Genomic DNA, 13,203 nt, shown 5'->3' with positions numbered 1-13,203 from the left:
CACAGAGTTCTTTACAGAGCCAGCCCATGAATATGGACTATCATTATCCACCACTTACAAACACATCATACTACTCTACCTGTCATCACTGTATGAACGTGTATTGTACTCCTGGCACTGATGTGTCATGTTTCCCCCAATGAGGGCCAGTACATTGCATCAACCACCATTCATCATTCACATTTGTGTAGAGGGATGACGGTGGCCGTGTTCCTTGCAGATGGTATGTCATTGATGCTCCGGCTTTGCTTGCATATAGTGCATAATGGAACTGGAAGCATATGCCTGGGTTTATGTAGGATGCAGACAGGAATGTTATCAGGCCCCAAGGGGACTTACTTTTGTTAACATTGATTAGGCAGTTTGCACCTGATCCATGATGATGAGGGGAGGCGTGTGTGTGCTGTGCATATCCACCTATACTGATGGTGATCCAGGGGGTGATGTTTGCCCTAAACCTGTCTGCAGCAGGTTGGCTGTAGCTATGGTGTGTGTGTGCATGTGCTGTGATTGACCACCATTACAGGGTGGGTTGGGTTGTTGCCTCTGAGACTGCAGACATATGTGAAGATGGCCTTGTGATTGTCCTTAGTGGTTGTGTCCAATTTATACTCATAGTTAGCCTTACAGTAATCAACCTGTGGCCTAATATGCTCATTCAGACAAAGGTTGACATGCTGCCCAGTTGGTGCATGCTCATACTTTGCCCTGTCCAGCCAATATAGCATTACATTATGTGCTTTGTGTATTGCTGCTGTCCAGCAAAGGAGTTTGCTCTACTTTGGTGGAGACAGATTTTACAAGTAAGGTATTGCTGAGGCCATTCAGCTATGTGGGTGGTCATATATCTGTTTTGTAGTAGGCATGGAGACAGGGTCAGAACACAGTTGGCCACCTCTACAATTTCAATGTGATACTCATACTTATTATAGTACCCATGTCTGTGTCAGGCCAATTCCACAACCAGTAGCTATAGAAGTGTTGGATGTACAGAAACTAAAGTTACACATGTGTACAACATGTACAGCTTATTTACCTGACATTTTGCATCCCATGTCAGTTGTTATGAGGCAGTCAAGTACACCTATCCATACATACATACATATGCACATTTAATACCTGCTATGCATTTCTGTTGTATGTCAGTATGGCACACCGTAATTACAGTCTTGCTGCTCAGTCAGTCATGTCAACCTATTAGGGCAGGACATCTGGAGGACAACGCACATACATGGTGGGCTATGGGCCACAATTAGTGACACTTTCTTCATACTGCTGTAACACACGTATGTCATTTGATAGTGCAGTAACCTTTGCATTCACAAACATACCCTGAAGGATGTCTGACGCTCATATGACAGGCAGAGAGGAGAAAGGCTAGGAGTGTGGTAACAAGGGTAGGAACTGTTAATGTTGTGAGTATGACTGGTATGGGGACAGAGCTAGCTGATATGCTGGACAGAGGAAAGGTGGATATATTGTGTGTGCCAGAGACCAGATGCATTGGGTGTACAGCTGTGTGCATCGGAGTCAGGTACAAATAGTTCTCTCGTGGTGTGTATGGGAGGGGAACTGGTGTAGGGGTTAACCTGAAGGAACATTATGCCAATTGTGTTTGTGGAGGTTATAAGAGTGTCGGGTAGAGTGATGTTTAGAAGGATGGAAACTGATGGTGTAATGATGACAGTTGTTAGTGCATATGCTCTGCTAATTGTGTGTGTGATGGATGAGATAGACATACTTTGGTGTGGTTGGATGAAGTTATGATGAGTGTACCCAAGGGTGAGAGAGTGGCGATTGGAGCAGATGTCAAATGGGACTGTTGGTGAAGGGGACAGAGGGAATGCAGAAGTGATGGATAGGTATGGTGTTAAGCAAAGGAATGCAGAAAGTGAGATGGTGGTGGAGTTTGCAACAAAAGTTGGACATGGCTGTGGTGAATACATAGTTTTACAAGACCGAGGGGCATGGGTGACATACAATGGTGGAGGAAGATGCACACAGGTAGATTACCTCCTATGCAGGTGGGCCTGTTTGACGGGGATTGGTAACGGTAAACTGGTGATAGGGGAAACTGCAGTTAGGCGGCATGGAATGTTGGTCTGTAGGATGACGTTGGTGATCAAGAAGAGGGGAGGAGTGTGAGGGCAGCACCATGGATCAAATGGTGGATACTGAGAAAGGGAGATTGTGAAGTTGAGTTCAGGGAAGGCAGTGGGTGGCAGTGAAGACAGCGAATATCTGGGTAACTACATCTGAGCTAGTAAGGGAGATGAGTAGAATGAGGCTTGGTGTGACATCTGCACAGAGGAAGGAGGACAAGGAGACCTGGTGGTGGCATGAGGAAGTACAGGGGAGTATACAGAGAAAGAGGTTGGCCAAGGAGAAGTGGGATTGTCAGACTGATGAAGAAAGTAGACAGGTGTATAGAGAGATGGGGTGCATGGCAAAGAGAGTGGTGGAAAGGCTGAGGATGGGGCATCTGAAGGGTTGTATGTAAGGTTGGACACCAAGGATGGAGACTAGGACCTGTTCCAATTGGCTAGACAAAGGCATGTAGCTAGGAAGGATGTGCAGCAAATAAGGCTGATAAAGGATAATAGTGGAAGTGTACTCACAAAAGAGGAGTGTGTCAAGCAGGTGGAAACAGTACTTTGATGGACTGTTGAATGAAGAGAATGAGAAAGAGAGAAGGTTGGATGATGTGGGTATGGTGAATCAGGACATGGAACAGATTATCAGGGGGGAAGTAAGGTTAGCTATGAAGAAGTTTAAGAATGGAAAGGCTATTGGTCCAGATGATATACCTGGAGAAACATGGAGATGTTTGGAACAAATGGCAGTGGTATTTTTAACTGGATTGTTTATTGTAATCTTGGAAAGTGAGAGGATGCTTGAGGAGTGGATAAAATGTGTTTTGGTACTGGTTATGAGAATAATGGTGGTGTGCAGAGCTGTAGTAACTACAGAGGGATATCATTGATGAGTCACGGCATGCGGTAATGGTAAAGGGTGGTGGAAGCTAGGCTAAGAAGGGAGGTGAGGATTACTGATCAGCAGTATGGTTTCATGCCAGGAAAGAGTAGTACAGATGTGATGTTTGCTCTGAGGGTGTTGATGGGGACATACAGAGAAGGTCGGAAGTAGCTGCTTTGTGTCTTTGTGGACTTAGAGACAGCATATGTCAGGATGCCTAGAGAGGAGTTGTGGTATTTTATGAGGTGGTCAGCAGTGGCATAGGAATCTGTAAGAATGCTACAGGATATGTACAAGGCTAGTGTGACTGTGGTGAGTTCTGCATTGGGAGTGACAGGTGCTTTTATGCTAGACATGAGAGTACATCAAGGATCAGCTATGAGCCCTTTCTTATTTGCAGTGGCGATGGACAGGTTGACAAACACGATCAGACAGGAGTCCCTATAGACTGTGCAGTTTGCAGATGACATTGTGGTCTGTAGTGAGAATAGGGAATTGGATGAGGAGATCCTGGAGAGGTGGGGATATGCCCTAGAGAGGGGAGGAATGATGGTCAGCAGGACTAAGATGGAATATATGTGTGTGAATGGGTGGGAGGACAGAGGAATGGTGAGGATGCAGGGAGTAAAGTTTGCAAAGGTGGATAGATGTAAATACTTCAGAACAACAGTTGGCGAGTGTGGGGGAGAGGTGAAGATGAGAGTACAGGCAGGATGTGGGTGGTTGAGAAGAGTGTCAGGTGTGATTTGTGACAGACGAGTACCATTAAGAGTGATAGGGAAGGTCTACAAGAGGGTAGTGAGACCAGCTATGTTATATGGGTTGGAGACACTGGCACTTAAAAAAGAGGTCCATGTCAGAGCTGGACATAGTAAAGTTAATGATGTTAAGATTTCCACGGGGTGTGATGAGGGTGGTCAGGATTAGTAATATGTATGTTAAGGAGTCAGCCCAGGTTGGACAGCTTGGGGACTAAGCCAGAGAGTGGTAGGATTATGTTGGTTTGGACATGTGATGTGGAGGTATGCTGAGTATATTTGGGAAAGGATGAGTCTGCCAGGTAAGAGGAAAAGAGGAAGGCCTGAGATAAGGTGCATGTTTGTATGTGGTGATAGTGGACATGCAGGTGGTTGGTGTGACAGACCAAGATGCAGAGGACTGGAAGACATGGGGACAAATGATCTGCTGTGGCAACCACTAATAGTTACAGCCAAAAGAAAGAGAAGGTGATGTTGTAATGTCAGTGTTCACAAGTTAACAATTATTTTCCAAACATAACACAAGTCTTGATGACATAACTACAAATATGAGGCACACATATGGTCAGTATGCATAACACTGGACAGTTGAATGGTATGAGCTCAGTATATCACATGCAGTTCAGCACACACAGCTGCGACAATATTTCAGTATGCAAATACCCTATATAGGTCCATCACATGTCTGAGACAAACATGTATATCATATTTGTATTGACAATTAACATATGGATATCTCTGACATCCCAGTAGCTGGCCTAGCAAATCACAGTGAGTACTGTAAAACAGATACTGCAGTAGTGGTCATACGTGTGCCATCCTTTCCTGGGGTGAATCAGGGCCCTGAGCTGTGTTCTATGTCACTGTAGACAGACACAGATGCTATGGCCACAGGTTCTGCTCAGCAATATATCAGTACAGCATATGTTGTTGAGACATAATTTGTTTGAACTTCCTATTTTCCACATTTACATACCCCCTACAACATTCCATTACATGTTTAATTGTTTGACATACCTGTGTTTTTTTTTCGGTTCATTTGGTATAATCCATCAGTTTTAGTCTGAGTGTGTCTGTCTGTTTGTTTGTTTGTTTTTTTGTTTGTTTGTTTGCATGTATGTCTCTCTCTTCCTCTCTCTGAGGCAGATGTAGGATATATATCTGTTTTGTATAGGCAGCAGCTTGCGTTTTGTAGGTAATGCTCATGAGCAGCTGATGGCCTGTGCACCAATTGGAGTCCTCCACTTGCTAATTGCATGTAAAACAGTTGTGGTATCATTCCCATACCCAATAGCATGGAAACACACTCCTATAACTGAGTACTTCATGTTGGCGTTGCCCCTTTTCCTTGCCTGAGAGGAGGACTTCATGGAGGTGTGTGACAAACAGCATCACAAAGGGTAGTTGGAAATTCCTCTTACAACAAACATTGTGGGGACAGCCCAACAAACTGGGGGAGAATGCTCCAGATATAGGGACAAAATGTAAGTATTGCTGTTATACAGTTGAAGTAATGTTAGTTTGACAGGGTTTGTGTGGATATGGCTGCTCTGTGTGAATTTAAGTCTGATAGTGTTATGTGGTTTACATAACTCTCACTGTAGGGATATCTGCAGACTGGCCAGAGTTTGTACTCTTATATTTGGTGTGTTGCTCACACATTTTTTGGCCTTGGAAATTCAGTAGCATACTCTGAGGTTTGTAGTCAGTAAATGGTAACATCCATGTGTGTTTATGACTTCATATCCATCAGAACAGACATGTTACAAAAACCCTGTTACACCAGCAACTTTCTCAGTTTATAAAAGCAATATGTCAATAATGCCCCTGTGTTTGGGCCTCTGCCACCAAAATATGTCAGGCTTTGTCCAGATGTCATGCTGTAAAGGTGGATAGGTATAGTATATCATTGTATAGTGATTTAATTCCTGATAACATCCCAGTGATGTACTAGACTGCCAGACATGCTATGCGTAGGAGGTCTTATATATGAGGACAAAGCCTGGATGTTCTGTGGGACTCTGTACAGTTGAGAGGACTGTGTATTTCTGGAAATTGTTGACAGACTGTCAGGATTGTGTAACAGTGTATTGTGAATGTGTTATTTGGCCTGTGTAGGGAGGGAGGTAGATGTAGGTGTTATGGGTCCTTTTCTATCTGACTTTGCATGCTGCTCCAGCTACTGGTGCTCTATCAGCTGTATATGTTTGTAGGGGCAGACTGAGACATGTCCCGTACCACAGTCAAGCGACAGACTACACTGTGAATTGGGCCAGTATATATAGGGGTAGTGTGTGAGTGGCAAACATGCTGATGATTTTGTTCACACAGTCCATATACTCTACTGGTCCTGTGGCTTGCCAGTATGTCACTTTGAATGTGGTGAGATTGGTTATGGATATGCACTTTCACACTGGTGTCTGCTTGTCAGTGCTGTTACATCCCTGTAGTGCCTGATATATTTGCAATTACATATGTATTCCCCCATAGCAAAATTGGGTTAGTGTTGTGTCAGTCTGCCTGTAGTTTAGACAGTAGTTGGTGACATGCCTAGCAGCTCAGTGTAGTTTCCCTACTGTGATGTTATGTACAGATATTTATCAGATGTACTGTTGCCTGACCCCCATACATGTTGTGTATGTCTGACACATCAGATTTATGTCAGTAACTAGTGTGGAGTAATTTTTTGGACTCAGGCTATTCCAGTCAATGTATGTTGCAACAGACAGGAAGGTGTTACTGCATCAACTGTGTCACCTTATCTACTCCAGTATTTGGGATATGTTCCTAGTTTCATGGCTTCACCCCTCCCCCTTTGTCAGGCTTGGTGCAGATTTGTTGCACTAAGCGGTTCTGAGCATAACTCTCAACTGGCCAGATTGTTCCAGACTGTCCAGGATTATTGGTCATATGTATGTTCTGTTCCACAGAATCATTATTTTTATTTCTGTGGTAAATCACTGTGATAATGTGAGGATTTCTATCAGTAAATGATGACATGCATTTCAGTTTCAGAACTCACGTCTTTCTGAACATGTATGCTGACACAAACCTTGTTACTGTAGTAACAATTTACATTTATAACTGCAGTACATACATTATGTCACCGGTCTTGGCCTATTGTCCCCCATTTTCCCATTTTGACAGCCTTTGTCCAGAATTCTTGCACTAACAGGTGGAGAGGTATGGTGATGGGCATGACTCCACTACATGTTATGAGTATATATATATATATATATATATATATATATATATATATATATATATATATATATATATATATATATACACACACACACACACACACACACACACACACACACACACACACACACACACACACACACACACACACATATATATTTTAGATCTATCTATCTATCTATCTATCTATCTATATTCCTTTTTGATATCTAGACATATATTTATATAACAATATATATGTATATATTCTATACATATTTGTTTTATATGTATAGGTACATATATCTGATATATATGCTTTTTCATATTTATCTATCACCATACACATCTATATGTGTATATTTATATATACTAAACATGACTGATTCCACAGTGTTTGTTCCCTACTATTCTATACCTGTACTTAATGATAAGCATCATTCATTACTACAGATCAGATGGTGTAGTGGTACATTGCTCTGGCTATGGTGTGCAGAGTCCTGGTTTCAAGACTTTTCAGGCTGATTATTTTGTTGCTGGGCAGAACAATGTCTGGTGGAGACAGGGTGGTAAGGCAGTTTTAAGCAGTTGTAAGTGGGTTTGCGTGGTGGTAAGCTTTGCCAAAACATGGTTAAATGGGAAACTGCTTAACCTGTGTAGGCATCACTTAGCATCATGCAAACTTGCTTACTGCCACTTATTACTGCTTACTGCAGCTTACTCCTGCTTACCCCCAGGCTAATTTCTTTAAAAGAAAAGAAAAAAGGGGTGATAGGAAAGTGGTGAAAAATGGGGCATGCAGAGGGAAAAACAATATGAAAGATCGCTAGAGATGTGCAGGACAAGTGTAGATAAGGTCCATAGCTGTCCATTTCTGATACAGCAACAGCTGCCATTAGTACAGAATTTAGAGGTGAATTTGGTCACTCAAACCCCTGAGAGAGGGGTGAGGACAACAATAATGTGTTATTAAGCCAATTAGATGAGATTACATGTGTCCAGTGGACACGTGTGCAAAATGGACAGTTATATATGGAGCGACATTTTTTTTTTTGGGAACAGATTGCTTTTTTTTTTTAATAAGGTGAAAGTGGGATGTTGGGGAAGGATAGTGGATATATTTGGGTAGGTAAGTTGGGTAGGAAGACAGACAAGACAGCAGACAGGGGTGGTATATGACATGTGGGGGGTAAACACCTCGGAAGGGGAGAGTGGTTGGAAATCAGATGCCCACGAGCACCCAAATGGATACAGTGGAACTGAGGTTCCCACCATATGGTCAGTCACCACTGCACCTTCACGGCTTAAAGGTGACTAAGCTGCTGGCTGAACAGGAGGGGTAGGCTGACCCTCAATATGCACCATGCAGCCCTCAAGCTTGTGTAACTGATCTCCAAACTCCTTTTGAAGTTCACTACACACTAATCCTCGGACCTGACTATGGGTGACGTTGTTCTGTCTGCACCTACTCCCAGGGGTGGGAGCAGGCCCCATCCCTTGAGGCAGGACCAGCAGATGAGGAGGTCCTGGTTTGGGTCCCAGATGTACTGGGGCCTGATGCCATGGCCAGTTGAGGTGGGACAGGCAGATCCACTGGTATTGGCCTTCCCAGACATGCTATGGTGTTGAGGTTTTACAACATATGTTGGTTAGTCATGAACAGCACATTGCAGGATTAGTTATAACAGCATGCATGGGTGTTCCCATTAACTCAAAACAACAGATTTGAAACAGTTGCATAGCATGCATATATGGAACCACAGTGGGCATTATACCGGCATGCAGGTTACATTGATAGCAACAGGCCACCAATGATAGTATTTGAACAGGGAACATTAATAATCAAATTTTTAAATATTTGTAGAACAATAGGACATATGTCCCAACAGTAGGTTTGGTGAAAAACATACCCTATTGATTTATGTGTTTAGATTATTGGTGTAGATAGGTTGGGGAGAGAGAGAGAGAGACATGTCAATTACCAACTGATAGGCTTCAGTTGCTCACAACTTTAATGATAATTGCTCTAATCATTGATCTTCAGGTATTACCTCACCTTACATCGACCTATGGCCTTGGGTTGGGCAGTAGTATGTTTGTAGACAGTGTATAATTACAGCCTTTTTACTGCTAATTTATACCTTTTCATACCTGGCAGACCTCTGGAGGAAATTTATGCTAACACTACTTGACTGTTTCTACCCATATTCACATAGTCAAGGTTACATATGTGCACTCATTTGATTTCTATCGGTCACCCTGGGTGTTGGCAGCAGTGACTACTAGCTGTGACAGCATGACACTTGAGGGACATTTCTTGGAGGAGACTACTTGGTGTATGTACTTATCTTTATTCACATATTCTTGGGTGAGATTATGCATACAGCTTAATACCACTCCCGAGATTGGAACTGTTTCTGCGCAAAAATGTACAACAAGGTTGTGTTTCATCACAATGAGCTATTGGGGAACTGCTGTTGTTTTCCTGACTGTTTGGACAATCCGACTAGTAATTCTGACATTCATGCATGGCAGATAGTTCTTATATGGAAAACAATGGTTAACACAACACTACTATTCATGGATCAGATCTTGGTGCATGGAACATTTATTATAGTTAATCTGTTTAACAACTCCACAATCTTTGTCAGATGAGCCTCAATTAATTAATGCTGCCAGAGCCATAGTTACTGTGCAGAACCTGTACACATGTAGATTCATACTACCACAAACCAAAGTGAACACAACAGTTTGGGGTTTTGAGTTGTATTGACAGGTACTGACACTTTTATTGATATATATCCTGCACATCACTATTACTCTGCTAATGTCTCAATTATTCAGCACAAACAAATAGACATTTCTAACTACTGGCAGCCTTTCTATTTATTTGCCCTGACTACAGCAAGCTAGATTTTTATTCACCAGCCTCACGACGCAGCCTTAGCAGCCTGCTGGACTGGGTGCCCATGTATGCAGCCCTCCCATTTCTAACTGTTCAGGAGATAGAGAAACATTTATGCATACCTATCCATCTCATGCTTAGGCTGGACTTTATTACACAATAAATGATACTGATACGTACACACTGCTGGTACATTCTGTGTATGAGTGTCTTGGATCCACTGGTCCATGAGGTCCTTCTTCCTATGCTTCAGGTTAGCATAATGGTGTCAGACCTGCTCACCAGTCCAAGGGATACCAGTAGCACTGGTGAGGTCATGTGAGAGATGGTCCCAGATCTCTGCTTTGTATCAGGAGCCCTGGTGCTGGTCCTGCAGCAGTCTCCCTTCTTGGTCTTTTACCAGGAGTTCAACTATGACCCTGGACTCCTGAATGCTCCAACATTGCGCCCTAAAGTGCACACCCTCACCAACACCAGCCATAGTGCCTGCAGTGATCAGCTATAACTGGTTATAGTTGTATTCCCATCTGCGTGGTTTAAATAGGGCTGGATTCCTGCCCTTTGCCATGATTGGCCAAATTTGAATATGCTAAGCTAAGCTGACAGGCAAACCACTTAGCTCAGATAAGCATTGCTTAAAGGGGTAGATGGTAAGCACTGCTTAGCAGTGTGCAAATCCACTTAGCTATGCTAATTATTGGCAAGCATTTAGATTTAAGCAATGCTTACACTGGCTAAGCACAGCTGAGCAAAATTTAGTATTGTTCAGCTTTCATTTTATGGACTATCAGGATTGTGGGGTCAAGTCATTATTAATGACATCTTATGATATGTATGTTTACCTTCCATAACATCCCCCTATGTGCCTTCAGTACATTATATTATTTTGTGGCTATACTCTATGGGACACTTGTGTTTAGGTTCATAGGTTCATAGGTTCAGACTAGGCTATCTGCCCAAGGGCATTTATAAGCCTAGCCCATAGTTATTTGGCTTTCGCCACCCCTTTAGTTTGAATAAAACTATGCCTATTATTTTGCTGTGCCTCTCTCAAGCAGTGACACTGAAGTAATCCCTGGGGTATATCTGCGATCCCCCATCCATTGGTCAAGATTCCTCTTGAACAAGGCCAGCGAGGTGCTCTGCCTCACATGTACCAGGATTTTGTTCCACAGCATAGGGAGTCTCTGGGTGATGAATATGTCCCTCCAGCATGTTCTATTAATAACCGTGTCAAGGTTTAAGTCTCCCGCCCTTGTGGTTCTGAGGGATCTAGATTTTTTGAGGTGAAGCATATTCATCAAATCAGGGTTTGACATGGCCTTATATGTCAGGCACAGGTCACCTCTGAGCAAGCGGTATGAGACTGAATAGAGCTGGAGTTCTTTCAGTCGGGCAGCATAAGACATATTTTTGAGACCCTTTATCCTTTTGGTGAGGAACTTTTGGGGCCTTTCCAGCTGCTGCAGGTGTCTGGTCAGATACATTCCGAATGGGGCATTGTACTCAATCATAGGTCTAATGAGTGATGAGTACAGGGGGACGATGACCTCCCTTGATCTAGATGTGAATCCCTTCATGATCAGGTGGGCAATGTAGAAGGTTTTCCTAACTACTTTAGCAACATGAGTGTCAAACAAAAGGCAACTGTCAACCTGGGTCCCCAGATCCCTGATGACTTCTTCTGTGCTCAGTGGATTGCCACCTATATGGTAGCTAGGGGTAACCTTGTTTTTCCCAAAGGGTATGACTATGCATTTCTTGGCATTTAACTTTAGGCCATGGCTCTGGCACCAGTTATCCGTTTCTGTGAGGCCCTTCTGAAGGATATCTGTGTCAGATGTGTTTTCGACTATGGGGCCAGTTTGCAGTCATCTGCAAACTTTGTCAGCCATAACCCTCCTGTGTTTGCTTGTACTTCAGAAAAGTAGATGCCGAACAAGAGTGGACCCAGGACTGAGCCCTGTGGGACACCACTTGTGACAGGCTTTGAGTCTGACATGGCTCCAGCAACTCTGACCCTGTGGGTTCTGTCACTTAGCCAGTTTGCAACCCATCTTGTGATGTATGGGTTTACATTCAAGCTGATGAGTTTTTTGATGATACCTGAGTGGGGTATTGTGTCGAAGGCCTTTGCCAGGTCAAGGTAGGCTGTATGGACTGCCTTTCCTCATCAATGGCCTTGGTGACTGTCTCAAAAGTCAACCAAGTTTAAAAGGCATGATCTGCCTTTGACAAAGCCAAACTGGGTTGGATCCAAAGTCTGCAAGTTCCCTATGTCTTTATTTATGAGTTCCATTATGATCCTCTCCATGGCTTTGCAGATAAGGCTTGTCAAGCTAATGGGACGGTAATTTCCAGGGTCGGTGGAGGCACCGCCCTTGTGAAGTGGGACCACAGTCGCCGTGCGCCACTCCTTGGGTACGTATCCTGAGGTGAGGCTAAGATTAAACAGCTGTCCTAACTGCGGGTTTAATTCCTCATTGAGTTCATGGAGCACACAGCCGGGGACACCATCCGGTCCCATGGATGCTGTGTTTTTTGCTTTGTTGAGAGCAGTTCTCACCTGGGCGTTGGAGATGTTTGGGGGGCTACAATCCTCTGGTATAGATATCTCTCCTTTTGGGGGGGAGGGGGAGTTTGCACTGAACCTGTCAGCCAGTATGTTGGCAATGTGTGTAGGTTCAGTAATCTTCACATCATTTTGAACTAATTCTGAGCATATCTGGGAGTTTCCTCCTAGGTTTCTAACATAGCTAAAGAAGGCCTTATGATTGTCTTTTGAATCCTTGGCGATTTTTCTCTCAAAATTTGCCTTGGATGATTTTATGAGAGCTCTTAGTTTTTTACTTATAATGATCAAGGGTGTCTTACCTTTCAAGGATTTTGCTCTATCTTGTAGTAGCTTCCTCCTTTTGTTGTAGAGCTTGTTTATGGCTGGGGTCCACCAGACTGGACGCTTGCCTTTGGTACAAAGAGTCTTAGTTTTGTTTGGGATTGCCTGATCCATGCAGTCCTGTAGGTGCTGGTAGAAGGCATTTGTAAGTGATTCAGCGGTTTGAGTAATGTTTACCACTGGCTCAGGGGCCTTAAAGGAGACCACACTAGTTTTAGAAGTGTGAAGTCAGCTTTGAGAAGTTTTTCACTGTGGTCTTTTTGTTTCAGGTGGGGCGGATGAGGACCTCCAGCGAGATTAGTTTATGATCTGATCTCACCAGTGAGGGGTATACTTCGGTGTTGAACATTGTGATCCCATGTTCGTGATGATGAGATCAAGTATGTTTTCTCCTCTTGTGGGGATGGTGACTAGTTGTTCCATGGCATTTGAGTTTATGAACTCCAGGAACCTTTGGGCTAGAGTGTTTGGGCTTGAGTAGTGTT

The sequence above is a fragment of the Protopterus annectens genome, chromosome 3.part0 (assembly GCF_019279795.1).
Source record: "Protopterus annectens isolate FY-2018-M chromosome 3.part0, PAN1.0, whole genome shotgun sequence".
Classification (NCBI taxonomy): Eukaryota; Metazoa; Chordata; order Ceratodontiformes; family Protopteridae; genus Protopterus; species Protopterus annectens.
The sequence above is the reverse complement of the archived record's forward strand: the minus strand, read 5'-3'. Positions refer to the sequence as shown.